We start from the raw sequence: 11,735 nt of genomic DNA on the forward strand, positions 1-11,735 counted from the left end.
GAAGTGAACCAAAAAAGAAGAAGGGAAAAAAAAAAAAAAAGGTGCGCAGAGCCGGGGTGAAACTGCGCCGGGGATGGGGATGGGGAGGTCCTCCGATGAGTTTGTGCGCCAGATGCGAGCGCTCGAGACAGGAGGAGAGGGAGAGGAGGGCGCAACTCCACCAAACTCCACCAAACAGCAACGAAATCACTTCCTGGTCAACAACTTTACCGAACATCATGTTGTTGACGAGCTGTGGACTTCACGTGGAGCGGATTTGCCAGACTCCAGCCGCGGCGTAGCGGGTAAGCGGCACACTCTGTTTGTCTGTACCTTTACGTACGGGGAAAGGGGTGACGTGATGACGTAATGACGCTTACACGCGCTGGCTCTGTATCGGGTCGCGTGCGTGATTGACGCGGACTGATTTGCTCTCCGCTTTGACACGAGGGGCGCGAGCCATTGTGTCCTGCAGATGCAACGATTGTCACGTGGGAAACCCGGAGTGAAGTATTTGTTTCTGCTTGAATAACTGCAAATTACAACAGTGCAGTGACATAAAAGTCTGCAGACAAAAGGGTAAGTTTGGCCACGAGCGAGCGGGCTAAAGATGCTAATATGTTACACATTTATAAATAAAATGACAGAAATGTATGGACTTGCCTGTGTTTGTCCTATTTGTTTAATGTATTAGTTTCATTATCAAAGTCACGTGGCACATTTTGTTTCTTGCATTGAACATTTTTACTTTTACTTTATTAGTTTAGTTCAACAGGGACAAAATGCCAGCTATAAACAAACACGAAATGTCCATTATTCTGAAATGAGATTAGATTTAGCCTTCATTGAAGTTTGTCCTCTGCATTTGACCCATTCTTCAGTGCTTCTTGGCATCTCCTCAGGAGCAGTGATCACAACGTGCAGCGCCCGTGGACCATCTCCAGATCTTTGTGCTAGGCTTGGTCAGGACTACCTTTGCTGGAGAATTTTACGTATTGTGTATGTTTATGGTTGATGGGAGAAACCAGGAAGAAACCCACCCAGACACAGGGAGAAACATACAAACTCCACACAGTAATGCCCGGTCTGGCCCGAGAGTCCAGACCTTGCTGTGAGGCGAGAGTGCTAACCTCTCTGCCACCGTGCCGCCTGTGCCATAGTGAATATGGTGTTACTCATTTATGCTCTTCCAAAGTCAATCTCTGGTGACTGCTTGTAAAACACTAAATGCTGAAATACCGTTTTAAACCCCATTTTCCTAATTCTGTGGTCGAAAGCAAAGCCTCATAAACAACAATTAAGATGTAAACACCTTCAAAAACAACCAAAAAACTTAAGCCTATATAATATAATAAGACAGCTGTGGAAAATCCCCTTTAAATCTCTGTTCTATTTCCGTGAACAAGGACACTATCTCTCATGATGAAGCAATTCTGTAGATATTACAGAAGGGCGGGATGCAGCAAATGTCTCATCCCCAGTCACAGAGCAGGCCCACTTTACACAGAGCATGCCCACTTTACACAGAGCAGTCCCACTTTACACAGAGCAGTCCCACATTACACAGAGCAGGCCCACTTTACACAGAGCAGGCCCACTTTACACAGAGCAGGCCCACTTTACACAGAGCAGTCCCACTTTACACAGAGCAGTCCCACTTTACACAGAGCAGTCCCACATTACACAGAGCAGGCCCACTTTACACAGAGCAGGCCCACTTTACACAGAGCAGGCCCACTTTACACAGAGCAGTCCCACTTTACACAGAGCAGTCCCACTTTACACAGAGCAGTCCCACATTACACAGAGCAGGCCCACTTTACACAGAGCAGGCCCACTTTACACAGAGCAGGCCCACTTTACACAGAGCAGTCCCACTTTACACAGAGCAGTCCCACATTACACAGAGCAGGCCCACTTTACACAGAGCAGGCCCACTTTACACAGAGCAGTCCCACTTTACACAGAGCAGTCCCACTTTACACAGAGCAGGCCCACTTTACACAGAGCAGGCCCACTTTACACAGAGCAGGCCCACTTTACAGAGCAGGCCCACATTACACAGAGCAGGCCCACTTTACACAGAGCAGGCACACATTACACAGAGCAGGCCCACTTTACACAGAGCATGCCCACTTTACACAGAGCAGGCCCACTTTACACAGAGCAGGCCCACTTTACACAGAGCAGGCCCACTTTAGACAGAGCAGGCCCACTTTACACAGAGCAGGCCCACTTTACACATAGCATGCCCACTTTACACAGAGCAGGCCCACTTTACACAGAGCATGCCCACTTTACACAGAGCAGGCCCACTTTACACAGAGCAGTCCCACTTTACACAGAGCAGTCCCACTTTAGACAGAGCAGGCCCACTTTACACAGAGCAGGCCCACTTTAGACAGAGCATGCCCACTTTAGACAGAGCATGCCCACTTTAGACAGAGCAGGCCCACTTTACACATTACACAGAGCAGGCCCACATTACACAGAGCATGCCCACTTTACACAGAGCATGCCCACTTTACACAGAGCATGCCCACTTTACACAGAGCAGGCCCACTTTACACAGAGAAGGCCCACATTACACAGAGCAGGCCCACTTTACACAGAGCATGCCCACTTTACACAGAGCAGGCCCACTTTACACAGAGCAGTCCCACATTACACAGAGCAGGCCCACATTACACAGAGCAGGCCCACATTACACAGAGCAGGCCCACTTTACACAGAGCAGTCCCACATTACACAGAGCAGGCCCACATTACACAGAGCAGTCCCACATTACACAGAGCAGGCCCACTTTACACAGAGCAGGCCCACTTTAGACAGAGCAGGCCCACTTTACACAGAGCAGGCCCACTTTAGACAGAGCAGGCCCACTTTAGACAGAGCAGGCCCACTTTAGACAGAGCAGGCCCACTTTACACAGAGCAGGCCCACTTTACACAGAGCAGTCCCACTTTAGACAGAGCAGGGCCCACTTTAGACAGAGCATGCCCACTTTAGACAGAGCATGCCCACTTTAGACAGAGCAGGCCCACTTTACACATTACACAGAGCAGGCCCACATTACACAGAGCATGCCCACTTTACACAGAGCATGCCCACTTTACACAGAGCAGGCCCACTTTACACAGAGCAGGCCCACTTTACACAGAGCAGGCCCACTTTACACAGAGCATGCCCACTTAACACAGAGCATGCCCACTTTACACAGAGCATGCCCACTTTACACAGAGCAGTCCCACATTACACAGAGCATGCCCACTTTACACAGAGCAGGCCCACTTTACACAGAGCAGGCCCACTTTAGACAGAGCAGGCCCACTTTACACAGAGCAGGCCCACATTACACAGAGCAGGCCCACTTTACACAGAGCATGCCCACTTTACACAGAGCAGTCCCACTTTACACAGAGCAGGCCCACTTTAGACAGAGCAGGCCCACTTTAGACAGAGCATGCCCACTTTACACAGAGCATGCCCACTTTACACAGAGCAGGCCCACTTTAGACAGAGCAGGCCCACTTTACACAGAGCAGGCCCACTTTACACAGAGCAGGCCCACTTTAGACAGAGCAGGCCCACTTTACACAGAGCAGGCCCACTTTAGACAGAGCATGCCCACTTTACACAGAGCATGCCCACTTTACACAGAGAAGGCCCACTTTAGACAGAGCAGGCCCACTTTAGACAGAGCAGGCCCACTTTAGACAGAGCAGGCCCACTTTAGACAGAGCAGGCCCACTTTAGACAGAGCAGGCCCACTTTACACAGAGAAGGCCCACTTTAGACAGAGCAGGCCCACTTTAGACAGAGCAGGCCCACTTTAGACAGAGTGACTTACAAGAAGGATTTATGAAAAGGCTCTGTGGCCTGTTTGCACATTTCATACTTAATTAGCAGCAAATGCTAATTGATGACTGGTAGGAAAGTGAATAACCTTTTGGGCAGTGCAGCAGAATTCCTAGTAGAGTTTTTGGTTAATATTCATTTGTAGCTCATGTCAGCAATTTTATACTCCGAGGATACAGAGGAAGGTGTTTTTGTACTAATATCTTATCAATTTGGCGAGGCAAGTTTACGTGTAGAGCACAATTTGTACACAAAGCGATTCAAAGTGCTTCACACAACAAAATGCATTAGAATCACAAAGACATGACAGAAATCACAAAAGCTTAATTTCTATTCATTCATTCAATTTGTTCTTATTTAAAGTTCAATTTTCTCGGCTTGTGTCTGCGGAAATGTTATTGCTTTGAAATCTTCCACAGAATGGCATTAACATTTTCTGTTTTGTATTTACTCAATTTCAGGCTGTGATTCTACTCCTAAAATTCCTCGTAAAACATGAAATTTAACTGTGAGCAGACTTGCCTCTCCACAGATCTGACCTGTAATTTAGCCTGAGATTCACCTTGTCTCCATGGAGATTAGGTCTCCTAATCCTTTTAGTTGTTTGGTCGATTAATTGGTAGCTGGTGTCTCAGTCGACAAACAGTGTTATTACCGTATTTTCCGGACTATAAATCGCACCTTTTTTCATAGTTTTGGCCGGGGTGCGACTTATCCTTATATTTATACACATATTCATGTGCAATTACTGTCGTGATCACATGCAATGGTATTTATGTATTTATTTATTTGTCTATGGGAGTTTTTGTTTTTTAGGAGATCTTCTACTGAAAGTGTTTTTCAGACTTCCTGTAAGTGATGTGATCTGTTCTGTTCTTCTGTATCTGCCTCTGTATCTACCTGTGTTGCACCAATGAAATTTCCCCATGTGGGACAATAAAGGATTATCTTATATACTTATACTTACTACTTATGTGTGATATTATTTGTTATTGTCACACTTGCAACAGCATTTCATACTCCAGTGTGACTTATATATGTTTTTTTCCCCTCTATTATACATTTTTTGGCGACTTATACTTCGGTGCGACTTATAGTCCGAAAAATACGGTAGTCGATTCATTATTTTATTTAGATTAAAAGGGTTTCTATGGGACAACAGCAAAATGGAGAAGATAAGCAGTGAGTTAGCTAATGTGTCTCTAACATATAAATGCAGTCTTTACTACGGTAGTACTTTTGTATATACATATTTCCTTTGCTCCTGTGCAGCTCTAGTCTTTAGTGTGCAGTGAGTCAGATACGTGGAGACACTTAATAGTTTTGATAGCTTCTGCCACACCCTCCTTTAGGCAACTTATTGGGCATGTCATTTCTTGTAAACAGGTCAGTTGCACGATGCCTTTTTATGCTGGATGCCCTTCCTGTTGCCACAAACACATGGTAAATGTTAGTGTATTTACCCAGGTTTAATCCAGCTGCCCTTTGGTTGATGTTCCAGCGCAATTTGAATTTGTTTTGTCTTTATGGATTTCAGGCAAACGATTCCTTCACGATTTGAAGGATCTTCTGAGGACCGTTCCCTATTCAAAACATATCATATTTTGATTAGAAGTACAATGTAGGATTGTTGCCATGTCAAATCTTTCAAATCAGGAAGGAATCATTACAACCCATGAATCCACAAGATGCACTTCATATTCGCGTTGAAGATGAACCGCTGAAGTGGAGGCACGTTGTCTCAATTCTTAGAAATGTTTTGATTTGCACTTCACTACGGGCTTCTCTACGCCCTTCAAGCAAGTGTGGAGCCATGTAGACGCAGCCAAGTACATCCCCCACAATGCATTGTAATGTTTTCAGTCGACGCAGAGCTTCTGTCTTAGCAACGTAGGAGAGTTAACAAGAAACAATGGAGAGGAATGTCTTGACAGTTAAACAGATGATATTTTAAATAAATCTGCGACTGTCCAGCAACAACACAGTTTTAAGCCTTTTCTCATTTGTTTGTGGCAAATTCAGCAAATGATCAGATCAAAACCGAGCTGTGACTTAACTGTGACTTAACAACACAACTGACTATTTTATACTGCTCTTTTTGTATGTGTGTAGTGCAAATATGACTTCTTATTGTAATATTTTGAACTCTTATTAAAAAGGCGGCGTGTTTTGCCACCTGCTCGTCTCTATGAAGATGTTACAGCTTTGCCTGGAATGTTCCGCAGTATAGCATTGACAAAAGACATATAATTAGCAGACGCAGCATTCGATCACATGGCAACTCGTCTAGTCTGGAAACATCATAGAACTCCGGCGCCAGTCCCCTTTATTTCCCCCCCACAGCCATTAGCATTATTCCTAAAAAGAGCACGTTAGGAATAATCAAAAGAGTTTCCAGCAAAGTTACATAATGCTTTTTAAAACGCACCATCCTTTTTCATATCTTTTTCACTTGAGCATATTTCTTGGCCGGATGTTTGAAGCACAGAATGTATTTTTGGTGTCACAGTTAGTACAGAATGCTCTTTTGTTTTCCGACACATTAGTGAAGTAAACCGGGGCCAACTCTTCTGTCGTGGGAGAATACTGTGTTTGCAAATGCCCCTCAGCTCATGTGAAAGTTTCATTGAGAATAAAGATGCTATTACTACTCCTGCTCCGTAAACACGCACAGACAAAAGAACAATATGTTAATTTAATGGATAAACCCTAGCCCTGCAGGTGGAGAATAATGGATTTGTTACGAAAAAATGGGCGCATTATTCTTTAGACTGATTGGTTGAACTGACACTTGAATAAGCTTTTTGTTAAGTACTCATAAAGAGTCAAGTTGGGAGACCGCTGTCTGTCTCTGCATTGCACCGACTCTTCTGCTTACAGTCAAACATTAACGCCTCAATCAAGTGTCGTAAAGAGCTGCATGCACTTGTTGAAAAAGTAAACAGTTCTGCGTTTCCAGGGAAGGAGAAGGAGAGGGAGGAGAGCTCTGGTCGTTCCTGTCGGGTCAGTCCAGAGATAGTGTCCACTCTGTTTGGGGTTTGTTTTGCCAACAGTTTTCTTGGACGGCACATTGTGTGGTCGCTCGCTTTGTGCTGGATTTCAAAACAACTGCTGAATGTGTGATAAAGCACTGAGGGATGGCTAATTATGACTTCAGTGACAGTAGCTATAGTATTTTTGTTACTACTACTTTTCAATCGAGAGGTCTACAGCCTGTCTTCTGCCAGCATGTGGCATGTGGTTGGGAATACAGTTATGACTAGAGATGAGCAATATATCGAAATGTAGATAATATTGTGAATGCTGTTTTGAAGATATGCAAAAATGTAATTACGAGTATATTGTTTATAGTAAAAAATATATATTACAAAAGAGATGATTAAAAGTAGTGTTGTAAACAGATATTAATAAGGGTATATGTGGATATTTCTGCTCTTTTGTGGTTAGTTTTACGGACACTTCACATTAAACCTCAACTAATATGTTTTATAGACATGTTTTAATGTGCAAAATCTTTTTCTTGAGATATTCCATCCATCCATCCATCCATCTTCTGCCGCTTTATCCGGGGCCGGGTCGCGGGGGCAGCAGTCTGAGCATGGACTCCCAGACTTCCTCTCCCCAGACACTTCCTCTAACTCCTCCGGGGGGATCCCGACGCGTTCCCAGGCCAGCCGAGAGACATAGTCTCTCCAGCGTGTCCTGGGTCTTCCCCGGGGCCTCTTCCCGGTGGGACATGCCTGAAACACCTCCCGAGGGAGGCGCCCAGGAGGCATCCGAAACAGATGCCCGAGCCACCTCAGCTGGCTCCTCTCGACGTGGAGGAGCAGCGGCTCTACTCCGAGCTCCCCCCGGAGGAAACTCATTTCGACCGCTTGTATCCGCGATCTTGTTCTTTCGGTCACTACCCAAAGCTCATGACCATAGGTGAGGGTAGGAACGTAGACCGACCGGTAAATAGAGAGCTTTGCCTTTCGGCTCAGCTCCCTCTTTACCACAACGGTCCGATGCAGCGACTGCATCACTGCAGCCGCTGCACCGATCCGCCTGTCAATCTCACACTCCATCCTTCCCTCACTCGTGAACAAGACCCCGAGATACTTGAACTCCTCCACTTGGGACAAGGACAGGTGAGGTTGAGATATTATTTTTTGTCAAATTTTGCTTGTCTCTAGTTTTGACTTGAAAAAGTCAAAAATAAATTTGCCTATTTTTTGTGTTTCTTGTTCTGATTAAAAGTGTATCATAGTAATAAAATAAATCTTGTTTTGTAAAAAGAGGGAAGAATTTACAGTCAACAGGTGCCTTTTTTTTGAGGGGACATATTATGCAAAATCAACTTAATGAGCTTTTACCCTCGTTACGAGAGTGTTTCCTCATCATTATCTTATATATACAACTCAAAATTGTATTTTTATTGATTCGTGCATGTCTGAGTAATCCATTATCCTGTAACTGAGAACCCCTATCCCCTATCCCCGCCCACATTCCTGTATCTGAGGGATACATATTGAGCTCTAAAATGCCATGTATCCACTTTAATACATGACATTAAAACATGTAAATGACAATTTTCTGCTAGTCACGGTGAACTGTCACCATAAAGAGAGGGCTTTTCAGATCTGTAGTTTTGAACAGGAAGTCATGGACATGTTTCTATTAATAAGACGTAGGGGTGTTCATCAATCAATCCACCTATTTATTGCGATACTGTTATTGTAATATTTTGATGACATCATGCATATTGATGAGGATGCATTATTGCCTGGATTTCAGTTGATTTCCATGTCAAAACTGGCCAAGATTGGCCAATTCTGCCAAGACTGTAGAGGACAGCGCTGAGCCTTTAAGCTCACATTCTGTCCAAGTATAAATGACCACTTTATGTATGTATGTATTTATAAGACAAGTGGTTTATTCATTTTGGAAACAGGATGTGCCCTGTATTACCAAAGTATCAATACTTTCATTGAGTGAGTCAAAATGTGAAATGATGATCCACAATAACTTATTGTTATAGTACATGAAAAAAACATAGTATGTCTCCTTTAAGTGACTTGTCTTCTCTAGGTTTAATGCAGTTAAATGACTGAATAGTGATATTGGTTGAATGTTATTAGGCTTTTGGCTGATTGTTAAGCTCTAGTTTGAGTGTCTATAAACTGTATCACAGAATATGAGGCTCTGATTAGCTTCAATCATGGATCTATTATATTATTGGTTTAAACCCACAAGAAGGATGTTGGACAGTGTGCTGTTACTTTATCTGCACTGAATGTGGTTGATGCTAAAGCTAACTACAAACACAGGTGCATTTCAAAACTATAACTCACACATAGGGACAAAGCTACTAATTTCAGCCCAAATGTCTAATTACAATATTGATACTGGGCTTTTTAGCTCAATATGTCCAACTTTGTTTTGTTCATCATTATGAGAAAGACTCAAGACTATGATGTAGACTAATGCGCTTTGACTAAACAGACTGTTTTGTGATGGTACATGCTTATGATCAAAGACTTCAGGGAGATGAGACTGTTATTGACTCGGATGTCGCTGTCAACACTGGTCTGTTTCTCAGCACCTCCAGGCCCTACACCGCTCCTCACCTCATTCTTTTCATTCGCCTTCATGTTCTACAGAAAGTAAGACTCACCCAGGGAATTCGAAGCAGATCCTCATTAAAATCAGAAACAACATTTTTATGTGAGACTGGGTTCAGTTAGGGTTCGAGCTGTATCTAGCAATGTAAGTCCTTTGTCATGATGCAAACGAAGTCAGTGCAGAGAAAATAGAGCAGAGGTCACCAACGCGGCGCTCGCGGGCACCTGGGCGCCGTTTGGGCATCTCTCAGCTCTAACAGCTCTGCCAAAGTGTTCACGTTTCGCCAAAAACGGCGCAAGGCCTGTTTATATGAGAGCAGGACATGTAGAGACGGCAACTGACGTGATATGATAACCAGCTCCATGTCACTTTGTATTTTTTCCGAATACACAAAGTAATCACGTTCTTTTAGGAGCCGCTACAATGACACGTGTGCATGGACAGCACTGGATCTGCGGCGCCTCGAGAGGAAGAGGAGACATGTTTAGATCATATCAGTGATGTTTTACTTTAAAGACAAGCAAAAGGGACACAGATAATGCACAACAACTTTGAGAATGTCAGGAGTAATAGAAGAGGAGGAGCTGTCAGTGCAGAGCAGTACCACTATCAGACCAGGACCAACCCAGAACTAAACCAGGTCTAACTCATGTTTAGTTTAAATCTGGACTCACCCAGGTCAAAATCCAATCTAAACATGTTTTTAACAAGTCTAACCCAAACCAGGACTCACACAGGACTGAACCAGGTCTAACCCAAACCAGGACTCACACAGGACTGAACCAGGTCTAACCCAAACCAGGACTTACACAGGACTGAACCAGGTCTAACCCAGAACAGGACTCACACAGGACTGAACCAGGTCTAACCCAGAACAGGACTCACACAGGACTGAACCAGGTCTAACCCAAACCAGGACTTACACAGGACTGAACCAGGTCTAACCCAGAACAGGACTCACACAGGACTGAACCAGGTCTAACCCAAACCAGGACTCACACAGGACTGAACCAGGTCTAACCCAGAACAGGACTCACACAGGACTGAACCAGGTCTAACCCAAACCAGGACTCACACAGGACTGAACCAGGTCTAACCCAAACCAGGACTTACACAGGACTGAACCAGGTCTAACCCAAACCAGGACTCACACAGGACTGAACTAGGTCTAACCAGTTCTTATCACTCACCGGTTTAAAAATGTGAATTAAGATTGGGTTTTCAAATTCAAAACTACATGATGAATACAGTTAAATGCCCCACACATGCACATTTATCAAATAGTTACTCACAGTTTAATAGTAATGTAATTTGGTACCTAAAAAGGTTGGAAACCCCTAAAATAGAGGATAGACCTTTAATTGTTAAGGCAATGGTATTTTAGTCAACAACATTTTGCATTTGTCGAAGTTCAAGTTATTTTATAGTGATTAGTTATTTGTTTGAGATTTGGTAGCGAGTTTAATCAGGCTTTTTACAGATAAAGACACTGTTTACTAGTAGTTTTCTTTAAACTTTGTGATTGCGTGATTGCGTGGCCTGTGTGTCAATTTAGGTTGGATACATGGTCAGATTAATGAGATACTTCATATTTTTTTTACTACGATTATTCACAATTATTGAGACTGTGACCAAACAACAGTGAAGTCTTGAATTTTCTTTGTTACATGTTACATGTTATTATTCCTCAAGTTTGTGACCAGCTTTACAAAACTGAACTCACTGAAAGACAAATTACAGTTAAATGTGACAAAAACAGCCAGATAAATTAAAATTCTTTACATTTAGGTGTATTTTTGAGCTGTATATTAAAAAAAGAAAAAAAGCTTAATTTTGCATCGAACAGTGTCATGATTATTATTTTTTGGTTCTTACGATTATATTTCGTATCAATGACCATAATAATCTTGACATCCCTAGGCATTAGTCGACGCCCCTTTAGTCAACTAATCAATATGCAGGGAATATCTTTAATCGACCAATCGTGTCTTTGATCGACTACAGCTCTATTGTCTGATTTACTTTCAATTAAAACAGGATGAAACTGAGAAATCCGGGTTGTAGGCCAGAGTTATGATAAAATATAGAATAAAATCACCCAAATCTACTGATACCAAGCTTATAAGAGCCCAGGGTTATTTTGGGACAATTCCTAGTCTAAACGAGGCACAGTGCAAATGATAGAACTACAGGACAGGACTGGGACTTGGTCTAGTAAATCTAAACCACAAATATTGAGCTTGAACTGATATACTATACATCGACTTCTAGAAGCCCTAAATGTGTGTGCTCTA

Source organism: Eucyclogobius newberryi, unplaced genomic scaffold (assembly GCF_026437365.1).
Source record: "Eucyclogobius newberryi isolate DKJ021-1_F unplaced genomic scaffold, fEucNew1.0.hap1 SCAF_7, whole genome shotgun sequence".
In the NCBI taxonomy this organism is placed as follows: domain Eukaryota; kingdom Metazoa; phylum Chordata; class Actinopteri; order Gobiiformes; family Gobiidae; genus Eucyclogobius; species Eucyclogobius newberryi.